Source organism: Canis lupus, chromosome X, assembly GCF_048164855.1.
Source record: "Canis lupus baileyi chromosome X, mCanLup2.hap1, whole genome shotgun sequence".
In the NCBI taxonomy this organism is placed as follows: Eukaryota; Metazoa; Chordata; class Mammalia; order Carnivora; family Canidae; genus Canis; species Canis lupus.
The window spans coordinates 66,871,153-66,887,150 of NC_132876.1; the positions used below are offsets into that span (position 1 = coordinate 66,871,153).

General features: G+C 35.9%; 1 long non-coding RNA gene and 1 pseudogene across 5 annotated transcripts in view; both read right to left on the reverse strand.

Annotated features, from left to right (window-relative positions):
- The window catches only part of LOC140627956 (uncharacterized), a 185,491-nt gene that overhangs the window by 107,819 nt on the left and 61,674 nt on the right, over positions 1 to 15,998 (reverse strand). The window contains exon 4 of one of the 5 annotated variants that reach the window (XR_012026434.1): positions 1,170 to 1,560. The exons of 3 other annotated variants lie outside the window; for them this stretch is intronic. This is a non-coding gene — a long non-coding RNA (uncharacterized lncRNA). Of the gene's footprint in view, positions 1 to 1,169; positions 2,729 to 15,998 lie in introns of those variants that run through there. One more of the 5 variants, XR_012026430.1, reaches the window with a different exon arrangement.
- LOC140627955 (elongation factor 1-alpha 1 pseudogene) overlaps positions 3,085 to 15,998 on the reverse strand; it is a 73,872-nt pseudogene continuing 60,958 nt past the window's right edge.

The following is a 15,998-nucleotide window of genomic DNA, read 5'->3' on the forward strand; positions in this document are numbered from 1 at the left end:
TTTTATAGTCCTGCAATTAAATATCAATCTTTTAGTGAGTCTATGTCTCTGAACTTATCTGACTCCACAAGTTTCTCAGTTTTATTCTTGTTCCAGTAGATGAGGCGACATGGCAATAAAGAGCTGTAGTTGGGTATTTCTCTTCCCCACGTAACTTAGGCTCTGTTTATAGAATTTCTTCTGAGGTCAGTCCTTCTGAAGAACAGAGTACTCTAGCTTATTTCAAAATGGTTCCCTTTGCTTTCCCTCTGACAGAAGTGTGAAAGTATTTGTCTCCAGTATGTAGCTCTGGAGGTAATTCTCACAATATTCTGGGGGTCTATGACTGAACCCCCTGGAGTTTTTAACTCCCACATTTGTCCTCACTAAGCTTCCAGCAATTCATCAATTACAGTTAGGTTCTCCTATCCTGACACTGGTTCCTGCAGTGGTTTCTGCTCATCTCTGCTCTACTAAGTCATGACTCCTTATATTCACTTTTCCCTCCACACTCGGGAGCAACAATTTGTCCTGTGTCTTCTCCTCTATTACAGATCCAAGAAGCACTGTTAACTTTTCAGTCTGTTCAAGTTTTTACTTATTTTTAGGATAGACTGACATCTTCCAAAACTGAAACCCTCACTACTTCTAAGATCTATAAGTGATTGGTCACAGCAAAACAATTATTGAGTTGTACAAAAAACAAAACATGTAGCTATGTTGCATCCTTGCCTCAGTGATGAACCCAATGACATCTTTCAAAATACACAATCAAAAAACAGAAAAGACTGAGAGATGAAAGTGCAGTAATAAATATTACTAGATGGGAAATTTGAATTTAATGCAAACATAGTTATAACTGGCTAACAATGGGAATGTTCACATTATCATAATATGAGAATTCTACATAAGCACCTGTAGAAACTTATCAATATAAATGAGAATCGTAATTGTGCTGAAAAGAATGAAGACATCCAATAGAGAGTGACATCAGCAAAAAAAAAATTATATTAAAGAGAATTTCAGAAATACATAACATTGAAAGCATAAAAGATGAAATGTTGGAAGGAAATCTAAATTTAGAAAGGGGGGCCAATTTAGCCAACTATAGTATAAGATACTCCTTTCTAGAAGTTTAACAAGAAAGCACTATTGAAACATGACAATTTTTAATGAAATAAAATACTCAATTTTAAATGATTCTAATGTTTATACTTTATTGCATGCAATAAAGTAAACATTCTTTAAACGTTTTCATTTATAATTGACAATAAGAATTTTTAATATTTTGACACAATTTTTCAGGTTACAGAACAATTATTATTTTTCAATTAATAAACATTGATTTGCATGGTTTCAGCTAGCAGTCACTTTTACAGTCCCATAATATTCTGCAAATCAAGACTTACTTGTATTTCATGGGTTGGGGGGGACAGTTACTGTAAATTAAATTTTGATTTTCAAATATACATGGCTAGTATTTAGAAATACACTATATACTTTTGATTGCTTTTTCCTGCCTTAGGGAACTGCATAGAACTTCCAGTGCTAAGCGGAATAGTAGTAGTAAAATCTGAAATACTAAAAAAAAAAAAAAAAAAATATGAAATACTTGCTCACTTTCTATTCCTAGAAAGGTCTTTAATAATTAATATAATCATCCATGCTTACAAGATTACATTTATCACATTAATAAAGTTGCCTTCTTCCAAATTTGCTAACAATTTTTATAAGGAATAGATTTAAATAATGTCAAATGCTTTTCTTTTTGCATCTATTGAGATATGTTTTCCTTTTCAGTTTGCGGGTATGATGATTTGACTTCCAAATATTGACTTAGTCTTTCGATTCTGAACCAGACCAAATGTTATCATGTATTAACCTGAATACAATTTGCTAATACTTAATAGAGAATTTTTATTTCTATGTTCTTGAGTAATATGATTCTACAGTCTCTATTTGTGATACTTTTCTGTGATTTTGGTATCAGGGTAATGCTGGCCACATAAAATGAAGTTGAAATATAACTTTCTCTTATACTTCATGAAAAAGATATTGCAAATTGCTATTACGTCATCCTTAGATATTTCAGATCCACCAATGAAACAATTATGGTTAGGAATTTTTGTTGGAAAGTACGTAGCTCAATTTAATTTTCTAACAGTGACAGAAATAGTCATGTTTGTTTCCTATACAGTGAATTCTGGTAAGCTTCTTTTTTTTTTTTTTAAATAAGATTTTATTTATTTATTCATGAGAGACACAGAGGGGGAGAGAGGCAGAGACACAGGCAGACATCCGGCTCCATGCAGGAAGCCTGATGCGGGACTTGATCCTGGGACTCTGGGATGATGTCCTGAGCCAAAGGCAGACACTCAACTGCTGAGCCACCCAGGTGTCCCAAGCTTCTGATAGTTTTCAAAAAGGGTTCATTTCATGTCATATTTGTGCCACAGAATTATTCATATTTACACCTATTTAAAATTCTGCAAGGTCCACACTGACAGCCTCTCTTTAATTCCTATTATTTGTTCATTGAGAATTTTTTTTCCCTTGATGAACAAACACACACACATACACAGCAACAAATTTATCAATACTACTCATACCTCTATAAGGAAGAAGCTTTTGGCTTAAGTGATTTTTTTTTCAGTGTTTGTTTCCAATTTCATTGATTTCTGCTAATATCTCCTTATATGCTCTGGGTTTTAGTTCCTCCTCTCTTTTTCGGTTTTCTTAAAGCAGAAGCCTAGATTAATGGATTGAGATATTTCCAATTTTACTAACATAAATATTAAATGCTGTAGGTTTCCCACTAAATTACTGCTTTAGATGGTGTCACAAATAATTTGATATATTAGACTTTCATTCCTGAGGCTTCCTTTGTGTACTGATTTTAGAAATCTGCAATTTAGCTAATATTTGGAGATTTTCCAAATATTTCTGTTATATATTTCTTATTTAAATCTGTTATGGTTACAGAACATATCTCAAATTATGCCAACTACTTATAATTTGTTCATTTGTTTATAGCCCCAAATAGAGTCTATCTTGTCTAGGGTCTATGTGCATGTGAAAAGAATGTATTATACTGTTTTCAGTACATTATTCTTTTTTTTTTTTTTTTTTTTCAGTACATTATTCTAACATAACAGGTCAAACACTGAAAATTTTTTTCTAGTCCGTCAAATACTGATAGCAATATAGATTCTACAATTATAACTATAGATTTGTCTGTGTTTTCCTTCAGTTCTATCAGTTTTATTTCATGTATTTGGGATCACTTTTATTAGGTATATGTACATCTGTGGTTACTGTCTACTCTGTTCATTTATCATCAGGAAATAACATCCCTCTTTAACATTAGTAATACCCCTTTATCCAGAAGTCTGTTTTATCTGATATAGCCACTCAGACATTTTTTAAAATTAAAGTATAGTTGACAGCGTTCTGTTAGTTGGAAGTGAACAAAATAGTTATTTAACAATTCTATATATTACCCTGTGCTCAACATGATAAATGTAATTACCACCTGTCACCATGCCATATTACAATATCATGGACTATATTCCCTATGCTGTATTTTTTTCATCCCTGTGACTTTATTTTATAACTTGGGAGTCTGTAACCTTTTAATCCCCTTTGCATATATCACCCATCCCCACCAACCTCCCCTCTGGCAACCACCAGTTAGTTCTCTGTATTTATGATTCTTCCAAGGTTTTTTTGTTGTTGTTCATTTGTTTTGCTTTTTAGATTCTATACATAAGTGAAATCATATTGGAAATTGTCTTTGACTGACTTATTTCACTGAGAGTAACACCCTCTAGGTCCACCCATGTTGTCACAAATGGCAAGATCTCATTCTTCTTTATGGCTAATATTCCGTGTGTGTGTGTGTGTGTGTAAATAAATATATATACATTTATACCAACCTTTGTCCATTCACCTATTGAGGCATTTGGGTTGCTTCCGTAACTTGGCTATTGTAAATAATGCTACACTAAAATGAGGGGTGCATAGAACTTTCGGAGTTAGTGTTTCTGTTTCCTTTAGTAAATACCCAGTGGTGGGATTATGGGCTCATATGGTATTTCTATTTTTTTGAGGCGCCTCCATACTATTTTCCCCAGTGGCTGTACTTTATATTCCTAACCAACAGTGCACAAGGGTTCCCAATTTTCCACATCCTCATCAAAACTTGTCTTTTTGATATTAGCCATTCTGACTGAAGTTAGGTGGTATCTCATTGTGGTTTTGATTTGCATTTCCCTTATCATTAGTGATGTTGAACATACTCTCATGCATCATGTCTTATCTGTATGTCTTCTTTGGAAGAAAAATCTATTCAGATCCTCTGCCCACTTTTTAATGGATTGTTTTCTGGTGCTGAGTTGTACAGAGCTTTATATATTTTGGATATTAACTCTTCTTCAGATACATCACTTGCAAATATTTTCTTCCACTGAGTAGGTTGCCTTATTGCACAAATAGTTTCCTTTGCTGTGCCTAAGTTTTTTATTTTGATGTAGTTTCAACAGTTTATTTTTGCTTTTATTTCCCTTGCCTTAGGAGACATATCTAGAAAAATGTTGAAATGCTGATGTCTAAGAGATTACTTCCTATGTTTTATTCTAGGAGTTTTATGGTTTCAGGACTCACACTTAGGTCTTTAATCCACTGTGATTTTATTTTTGTATATGGTATAAGAAAGTGGCCCAGTTTCTAGACAGCTACATATAAAAGAATGAAACCTGGCTAGGATGCTGGGGCTTACTGAGGTAGCAGGCCAGTGAGAGTGCCAAGGCCCTCCTACTGTCTGCACTACCAAAGTGGGAGGAAATATAAACAGTAGTGCTCCATCAGTGCTTCCAACCCTGGAGAGAATTCCAGCAGGCCACCTACCATGTGGTAGAGGACTGGTTCCTTTATATTCCAGTTGCCTCTTTCAAATACAGTTTTTCTGTGGCCCAGGACAGATGAATCTGCTCCTGGTCCCTCAGTACTATCCTTCCCTACTGCAGTTGTAAGCATCCGGGGTGGGTTTATGTTCACTACGATGTGTCTCCAACTATTCTCTATGTTGTCTCTTTCTGTCCTTTGTTATACAGAAGCTGTTTAGCCCTCAGTTCTTTTTCAGGAGGAATTATTCTATATATAAGTATAGATCTGGTGTCTAAAGGAGCTGAGTTCAGCATTACCCTGTGTCACCATCTTGAACCTCCCCAAACCATTTTTGATAGGTGTTTGCATGCTATATCAAGTTCTAATCTCTTGCCTTTAAGATATCTATGTTAGGATATTGAAATAGGGTATCCTGTAGATAGCATACAGTTGGGTTATAATTTTTTAATCAAATCTGACAGGCTCTAAGGTTTGCTTCATCATTTACATTTAATCTAATTACAGATATGTTTGGATGTAGGTCTACCACATTATGATATTTTGATTATCTCTTTGTTTTATAATTCTTTAAATGTTTTAAATATACTCTGTGTGTGTTTGGGTGACTTTTGGATTATACCTCTTTGCAGAATTTTATTAATAATTTAGAGATTTTTTTTAAACTTTATTTTTTTTCCTCATTAAACTTGTTTTAATGGGTCTCAAAATTCTGTGACAGATTTTTGGTCAAGTTGTTTCCATTAGAAAGTATGGATTTTAAAAACTAATAACTTAAAACTGGCACACACGCACACAAAAGCACAAAGGGTCCACAAAACATTCTCCTTTCCTTCTGAAGGTTTTATGATGCATTATTATAATTAACCAGTCTTTTACTATTAAACTTAAATGGCCAATTGACACAAACAGTTCTGAGACCGTTCCTCCTCCACTGATAAACACTGGGGTGGCAGGTATTGGGGATAATATTCATTTAGCCTTCTGAGCTTTCTGGGCAGACTTGGTGACTTTGCCAGCTCCAGCTGCCTTCTTGTCCACTGCTTTGATGACACCCACAGCAACCGTCTGTCTCATGTTACGAACAGCAAAATGGCCCAGAGAGGATAGTCAGAGAAGCTGTCAACACACATAGGTTTGCCAGGAACCATATCAACAATGGCAGCATCCCCAGATTTCAAGAACTTGGGACCATCTTCCAGCTTTTTTCCAGAACGACGATCTATCTTCTCCTTCAGCTCAGCAGACTTGCAAGCAATGTGAACTGTGTGACAATCCAGCACAGGTGCATATTCAGCACTGATTTGGCCTGGATGGTTCAGGATAATCACCTGAGCCGTGAAGCCAGCTGCTTCCATTGGTGGGTCATTTTTGCTGTCACCAGCCATACTGCCACGACAAACATCTTTGACAGATACATTCTTGACATTGAAGCCCACATTGTCCCCAGGAAGAGCCTCACTCAAAGCTTCAGGGTCCATTTCAACAGAGTTTACTCAGTTGTAACACTGGAGCAAAGGTGACCACCATGCCAGGCTTAAGAACACCAGTCTCCACTCAGCCCACTGGAACAGTACCAATACCACCAAATTCGTAGACATCCTGGAGAGACAGATGCAAGGGCTTATCAGTTGGACGAATTGGTGAAAGAATGCAATACAGAACTTCAAGCAGTGTGGTTCCACTGGCATTCCTATCTTTACAGGTGACTTTCCATCCCTTGAGCCAAGGCATGTTAGCACTTGGCTCCAGCATGTTGTCATTATTCCAACCAGAAATTGGCACAAATGCTACTGTGTCAGGGTTGCAGCCAATCTTCCTAATGTAGGTGCTAACTTCCTTAACGATTTCTTCAGATCTCTTCTGGCTGTAGGGTGGTTCAGTGGAATCCATTTTGTTAACACCAACAATTAGTTGTTTTATACCCAGTGTGTAAGCCAGAAGGGCATGCTCACGAGTCTGCCATTCTTGGAGATACCTGCTTCAAATTCACCAACACCAGCAGCAACAATCAGGACAGCACAGTCAGCCTGAGATGTGCCTGTAATCATGTTTTTGATAAAGTCCCTGTGTCCTGGGGCATCAATGATGGTCATATAATACTTGCTGGTCTCGATTTTCCACAGGGAGATATCAATGGTGATACCACGTTCACGTTCAGCTTTCAGTTTATCCAAGACCCAGGCATACTTGAAGGAGCCTCTTCCCATCTCAGCAGTCTCCTCAAATTTTTTGATAGTTCTTTTGTCGATTCCACCACATCTGCAGATCAGATGGCCAGTAGTGGTAGACTTGCCCGAATCTACATGTCCAATGATGACGATGTTGATGTGAGTCTTTTCCTTTCCCATTTTGGTTTAGGTTTAGCAGTGGTTTTCACAACACCTGTGTTCTGGCGGCAAACCCAATGCAAAAAAGGATTCTTTAAAACTTTAATTAAAAATAATATAATCTTTGTCAGTCTCTTCACAAATGGTGTTTGGAAAATTGGACAACCACATGTAGAAAATGAAAGGACCATTTTCTTACACCATACACAAAAATGAACTCAAATGGATGAAAGACCTAACTATGAGATGGGAATCCATCAAAATCCTAGAGGAGAACATAGGCAGCAACCTCTTCAACCTTGGCTGCCACAACTTCTTATTAGACACATGTCCAGAGGCAAGAGAAATAAAAGCAATAACGAACTATTGGGACTTTGTCAAGATAAAAAAGCTTTTGTGCAGCAAAGAAAACAGTGGACAAAATAAAAAGACAACCGCCAGGAGAAGAAGATATTTGCAAATATCCTATTATATAAAGGGCTAGTTTTCAAGATCAATAAAGAACTAATCAAAGTCAACACCGAAAAAACAAATAATCCAGGCAAGAAATGGGAAGACATGAACAGACATTTCTCCAAAGAAGACGTACAAATGGCTAACAGACACAAGAAAAAATATTTAACATCACTTGGCATCAGGGAAATATAAATCAAAACCACAATGAGCTATATGCCTATTAGAATGGCCAAAATCAAAAAGACAAAAAAGGATGTAAAGAAAAAGAAAGCCTCATGTTTACGATGGGAATGTCAACTGGTATAGCCACTGTGGAAAACAGTATGGAGGGTCCTCAAAAATTTGAATACCGAAATACTGTATGATCCAATTAATTCCACTATTGGGTATCTGCCCAAAGAAAATGAAAACACAAATTCAAAAAATTATATGCACCCCTATATTTACTGCAGTATTATTTACAATAATCGAGATATGGAGGCAACTCAAGTGTCCACCAACAGATGAATGCATAAGGAAGGTAAGATATATATGTATGTATAATGAAATATTACTTGGCCCTAAAAAGGATGAGATTTTGCCATGTGCAACACATGGATGGACCTAAAGGGTAGGACACTAAGTAAAATTTGACTAAGAAAGACAAATACCCTATGACTTCACTCATATGTAGAATCTAAAAAACAGGGGCAGCCCGGGTGGCTCAGCGGTTTAGCGCCGCCTTCAGCCCAGGATGTGATCCTGGAGACCCGGGATCAAGTCCCACGTCAGGTTCCCTGCATGGAGCCTGCTTCTCCCTCTGCCTGTGTCTCTGCCTCTCTCTTTCTCTTTGTGTCTCTCATGAATAAATAAATAATAAAATCTTTAAAAGAAAAAGAATCCAAAAATCAAAACAAATGAATAAACAAAAAAACAGATTGCCTTATAAATATAGGATGGTTGCCATAATGGTGGGGAGTGACATAGGGGGTGAAGAAACGGGCAAAATGGGTGAAGGAGAGTGAAAGATACAGGCTTCTAGTTATAGAATGAGTAAGTCATGAGAATAAAAACTAGACCAAAGGGAATATAGTCAATGACAGAAACAATAAACAAAACTAAAAGTCAGCCTACAGAATGGAAGAAGATATTTGCAAATGACATGTCTGATAATGGGTTAATATCTAAAATATATAAAGAATTTATTAAACTCAAAAAACATACAATCCAGTTAAGAAATGGGCAGAAAAAAAAAAAAAGAAAGAAATGGGCAGAAGACATGAATAGACACTTTTCCAAATAAGACTTCCAGATGGCTAGCAGACACATGAAAAGATGGTCAACATTACTCATCATCAGGGAAATACAAATCAAAACCACGATGACATACCACCTCACACCTGTCAGAACGGCTAAAATTAACAACATACAAAACAACAGGTGTTGGTGAGGATGGAGAGAAAGAGAAATCCTCCTGCACTGTTGGCAGGAATGCAAACTGGTACACCGACTCTGGAAATCAGTATGGAGTTCCCCAAAAAGTTAAAAATAGAACAAACAGATGAACATATGGGGAGGGGAGGGAACAAACCCTAAGAGTTTCTTAACAATACAGAACAAACTGAGGGGAGATGGAGGGAGATGGATGGGAGAGGGGCGAGAAGAGTAATACATATCAAGGAGGGCACTTGTTATGATGAGCACTGGGTGTTGTACATTAAGTGATGAGTTAATGAATTCTACTCCTGAAACCAATATTGTACTGCATGCTAACTAACAAGAATTTAAATAAAAACTAAAAATTAAAAAAATAAAGGAATATAGTCAGTGACATTGTAATAGCACTGTATGGTGACAGATATCTATACTTGTAGTGAGCACAGCATAATGTTTAGAGTTGTTCAATTACTATGTTGTACACCTGAAACTAATGTAACATTGTGTGTGAACTATATTCAAAAAAATTAAAAATAAAAAAAATTTTAAAGGCTCCAAATCAATTTTATTTCTTTACAAGCAATAAAATATCCAAAAATGAATTAAGAGAACTCCATTCTGAGTAACATCAAAAATAATAAAACATTTAAGAATAAATTTCACAAAAGAAAAAACAATTTACATGTTGAACAATACAAAAAAATATGGAAACCTTATGTTCCTGCATTGAAAGATGCAATATTATTATAAAGACAACACTCAACAAATTGATCTATAAAGTCAATGAAATCCATGCTGAAATGCCAGCAGGCTTTTTTTTGTATTAAAAAAATATGGGGAAGTCCCTGGGTGCCTCAGTTGGTTGGGCATCTGCCTTTGGCTCAGGTCATGATCCCAGGTCCTGGAATCAGGCTCTGCATCAGGCTCCCTGCTTGGTGAGGAGCCTACTTCTCCCTCTGCCCCTCCCCCTGTTCATGCTCTCTCTCACATAAATAAATAAAATCTTTTTGTTGTTGTTGTTAAATATTTTATTTATTTATTCATGAGAGAGACACAGAGAAAGAGAAGCAGAGACATAGGCAGAGGGAGAAACAGGCTCCACGCAGGGAGCCCGACATGGGACTCGATCCCAGGTCTCCAGGATCACACCCTGGGCTGAAGGCGGTGCTAAACCGCTGAGCCACCCAGACTGCCCATAAATAGATAAAATCTTTAAAAAAAAAAAAAAAAAAGATGGCGAGGCACCTGGGCCACTCAGTGGTTGAGCATCTGCCTTTGGCTCAGGTCATGATCCTTGAGTCCTGGGATTGAATCCTGCATCAGGCTCCCCAGAGGGAGTCTGCTTCTCCCTCTGACTATGCCTCTATCTTTGTGTCTCTGAAGAGTAAATAAAATCTTTAAAAAAAAAAAAAAAAGGGCAAGCTGATCATAAGTGCAAGGCACACAGAATACCCAAAACACTTTCAATTTTTTTTAATAAACAATGTAGTGAGTCTTTTGTTACCATATTTTAAAACTTACTTTAAACCTACAATAATCAAGATAATATAAAATTGATGAAAGAATAGCTACAGAAAATAACGGATAAACTGGACTTCATCAAAATAAAAAAAATTTATTGCTTCAGATAGACACTCTAGAAAATGAAAAGACCAGTTACATAGTGACAAAAGTATCTGTAAATCATATTTCTGATAAAGGACTTGTGTTCAAAATACATATATGTATATATATAAAGCAATTTCACAATGTATTAGGAAAAAAATTAGAAATGGAAAAAGATTTAAATGATATTCCACCAAAATCGTATGAATGAGCAATAAGCAAATGAAAAGATGCTCAATCTCATTAGAGCTTAATTAAGTAAATGTAAAATAAAACCATAACGAAATACCACTTCACACTAAATTGGCTATAATCAAAAAGACAGACAACAGCAAATGATGATGAAGGTGTGGAGAAATGTTAACCCTCACATACTGCAGTTGGTAATGTAAAATAGTACAGCTGCTTTGGAAAACAATTTGGCAGTTTCTTTAAGAGGTAACTGAATATTTACCCTATGACCCAGCTATTCCATTCAAGAAAAATGGAAACATAAAAGGACATGTACATAAATTTTCATAGCAACATTTATTAATAATAGCCAAAGGAAATAAAAGGAATATAAGTCAAATTTCTGTCATGTTGAATTATGAAACAAAAATGTGGTATATCTATAATATTTAGCTCTAAAAATATATATACTAAAAAAATAAAAATAAAAAAATATATACTAATACATGCTACCACAAGGATAAACGTCAAAAAAATTTAATAAGTGAAAGAGATCAAAATATCATGAATATTCTGTAATTTCATTTATATGAATTATCAAAGAAAGGCTAATTTTTACAGAGATCAATAGTAACACAGGACTAAGGATGGGAATAGGACTGACTATAAATGAGCTTGATGGAATTTTTGGAAATAATACACTGTCCTAAAACTGGATTGTGGTGACAGCTGCACACTATACAAATTTACTAAATGAATAAATGCATTGTGCACAAAAAAATGAATAAATCTATTATTTTATCTCAGTAACACTTAAAAAGAACCAAACTGAAACTCTTTTTTTTTTCCCCAAACTGAAATTCTTAACTAAGAATGCAGTATCTATGCTAAAAAGAATTCACTTGAGGGGGCACCTGGGTGGCTCAGTTGGTTAAGTGTCTAACTCTTAGTTTCAGGTCAGGTCATGATCTCATGAGTCATGAAACTGAGCCCCATGTCAGCTTCATGCTCGGCAGGGAATCTATTTGAGGATTCTCTCCCTCTGCCTCTCCCCCCTACTTGTATGCTCATGCTCTCTCTCAAACAAACAAACAAACAAACAAACAAATAAATAAATCTTTTTAAAAAATTCACTTGAGATCTTAAATAGCAGAATGGAGACAAGAAAAGAATGTCAATAAATTTGAAGACAGATCAACAGAAATTACCCACTCTAAGCAACAGAACAACAAAAAGAATCAAACAAAACAGAATCTCAGAACCTAGGAGGCAATATTGAAATGTCTAACGTACAAGTCATCAGAGTGCCAGAATGAGAAAAAAAAATTATACTGAAAAAAATGTTTGTAGGAATAGTACCAGAAAACTTTCCAAATTTGATAAAAGATAAATCTACATATTCAACTATATCCAGGAAATCCAAACAAGATAAACTGAAAGAAAAAAAAACACTCAGAAATATCACCTTCAGCCGTCAAACTGCTAAAAAACAAAAATAAAAAGCTTTGAAAGCAGCTACAAAAAGCAACATAGTTCAGATGGATTATCAACAATTCAAACTACCACAAACTTCTCATCAAAAACCATGGAAAACAGAAATGGTAGAAAAACATCTTTAAAGTGTTGAAACAAGAGGGGCGAAGAGGGGCGCCTGGGTGGCTAAGTCAGTTGAGCATCGGACTCTTGATTTCAGATCATGGTCTCAGGATTGTGGGATTGAGCCCCAAGTGAGGCTCCAGCCTCAGTGAGGAGTCTGCTGGAGATTCTCTCCCTCTCCTTCTCCCTCTGCCCCTTCCCACATAGTCTCTCTCTCTAAAATAGATAGATAGATAGATAGATAGATAGATAGATCTTTATAAAATAATAAAAATTAAAAACCAAAGTGCTGAAAGAAGAAAAAACATCATCTAACACTTTTTTATCCAGTGAAAAAGTCCTTCAGGAATGAAGATGAAATGAACACATTCTTAAAGAAAATGAAGAGAATTCATTGTAAATGAAGTCGAGATGAAATAATAGTTCTTTACTCTGAAGGTGAATGATACCCAGGGGAAGCTAACATCCTTAGAAATGAAGAACAAAACTGGTAAATGACTGAATAAATATAAAAGGTCATTTTTCTCCTGCTAAGGTCTTTATTATACATAAGACTCTTAAAAGGAGAAACCATAACACAGTCTGGTGGGCCTTCAAAATATATAAATATAAAACACATGGCAACTATTAAAAAATCATTTTAAAAAGTATGGCTTTTTTAAAAAAAGTATGGCTTTTTAAAAAAATGTGGTAAAACATTAAATCTATATAAACTGTTAGGTGATTACTAGGTATGTTTATTGTAATCCCTATTGCAACAAATTTAAATGTTATAACCAAAAAATTTAAAAGAACATTAAAATTGAATACTAAAAATATTTAATAATACAAAAGAAAAAATAAAAAACAGAAACAATAACAAAGACAACACAGCTCAGACATGTAGAAAGCTACAAATAGCATCATTACATCTCATTACATCCCTTAAGAAAAGGGCTTGACAAATTGCAAATTACAGATTTTATTAACCATATAAGTAAAGTCATAGAGCAAAAAATTATATAGAAATTTAAAGAAAGATAGATACCTACAGTGAAAAACAGAATCTGATCATTTGATCACTGGAACAAATGCCACAAAAAGTGGCAAGAAAGAAGGAAGGTATAACTAAAAATTATACTGCTAAGTGCCAAGTGTAGGCTATCATGAGAATGACAAGCCCTTGGTGGAGGTGGCGTTTCAAAAAACATGGAGTTTTTACAAACAGGTGGCCACAGGGAAGATCACAGAGAAAGATTCCCTTGGTGCTATTTGGGGGAGGGGAGCAGCAAGTAATGCCAAAATTCTGCCCATATGGATCCTTCCTATCTCTCTTAAAAAAAAAAAAAAAAAAAAATTCTTAAACCAAAAGGAAGATCATTAAAACCTGTACTCTGAAGCACTGAGTAGAGGAATAGAGGGCAATCCAAAATTATTACCAGGCCCATCTTCCCTAAGGAATAAAAGCCTAAGGAGCACAATGTGGGGACACAGTGGTGAGAACCAACTATATCTGGGTAAGGGGTGAAAAAGCAACGAAAGCTTTAGTCCTGGAGGAGGAACCAAAATACATGTTGGCAGTAGCATTATAATTGAAGGTGCAAGAAGACTTGTGAAGGCCATGCCCCTAAACACAGATTCACAATGCCTGCTTAAAACTGAGTCTTAATCCAAACATTAAAAAAAAAAAGGTCCCCTTTTCTACTTCCAAACATATGCTGACAAGCACTGAGTGAAATAAGAAGAATACAGAGGAAAGCTGAAGACAGACCTTCTCTGGGAAGCAGTGCAAAGGGAGAAACCCAAAACCACACAGGGACACAACAATAAAATATCATTACATGGTTCCAAGTTTCTGCTGCAGAGAGAAACCATAGTAACAAACTCTAAAACCAGCCCAATTCTGACTAGTTTGACATAAAATTCTACATGAATAGCCTAGAAAAAGGAAAGGTGTAATTTTCTCAAAGAATAACACATATTTACATCAGGAGGAGGGGGAAGATGGCAGAGTAGGACCCTGAGCTCACCCTATTCTATGTTTACAACTAGATATCATCCTCATCCAAACCAATAAATCAGAGAACCCAAAGACTAACAAAACTCCACTGGTAAATCTAGAGAAGAAGCTGCATCTGAAAGCTTAGGAAGGTCAGAAAGGCACTGAGAGGCTGCCCACAGGAGGGGAGGGAGCTGCATGTATGTAGAGAGGGCAAAGAAATGGACTCTTAACACCAGGGAGCTCACACAAGGAAGAATCCCATGTTTGGCTTTAAAAAACAGATGGGCTGGAAAAAAAAAAAAAAAACAAACAGATGGGCTGGTGCAGATGAGTCAGGAGAGGTTATATCAAAGATGGTATTGGGCCAAATCCATTACAGTACTACTTGGTTCCAGATATGAATGATGAAGGGGAAAAGAGAAGATGGTGATGATGACAAAGGACTGGAAAATACTGATGAAGGGATGCCTGGGGGACTCGGTCGGTTGAGTGTCAACTCTTGGTTTCACCTCGGGATCTCGGGATCATGAGATGATGTTCCTCATCTAGCCAGGAGTCTGCCTGAGGATTTCTCTCTCTCCCGCCTCCCCTTGCTTACTTGCTTTCTCCCCAATAAATAAATCCTTAAAAAAAAAAAAAAAGATAATGATGAAGAAGGAGATGAGAATGAAAGTGAAGAGGATGAGGGAGCAGAGGAAGGTCAGGAGGATGAAGATGATAACTAATAGAACACTAATGTATTCCAACCTTCCTTTTTTTAATTTTCTACAGTCCTTGGGAGCAAGTTGCAGTCTTCATTTTTCCTCCTCTTCTGCTCATTCACTCTGTTTTTTGAAGTTACTTTTCTCTCCTTTTTTAACATGGTTCTGAACTTATGTTGGGAGGAAAAACCCTCAGCAGAATACAATGGGAAAAGAATCTCTACCACTTTCCTTTCCAAATTCATTTTTATCCCTTCCATTCTCAACAAAAACATTATGAAATCAACTACTGTGCTCTGTCAGAAAAAAGGAAAACCTGCTGGAGAATTGCTAGGCCCCTGTATAGTAGTGAACAGAATTCTAGGTATGAACAGAATTCTAGCTTTTTTCCTCCTCTCTCTGTATATTGGGCTCAGAAATTACACTGTGTCTCTATGTGAATATAGACAGTTAGGATTTGCCAAGATCTCTCTACTTTCTCTTATTTAAAAAAAGAATTTTAAAAATGGGATTACTGAAGATTAACAAAGGGTGGATTTGAGATGCCTGGGTGAGTTAAGCGGGCATTTTGACAACATGGCTTCTGTTATGACACGTTTAATTTTGATGTTTAATGGTTATCCTTACAGTTTAAGATGACACTTTTAAAATTATATTCTCTACTTATGACTAGAGCCCTGTGCCACTCCATAGATCAACAGAACCTATAGGATCTTAGTTGAAATTGACATTCTCTATGACAGTTTTGTTCCTATTTATTTTTAAATTTTCTTTGTGTTTCACTTGAAAGGACAGATGCTGTTTTAAATGTTAAAAGTGTACAAGTTGCTTTGTTCCAATAAAACTAACTACATACAAACA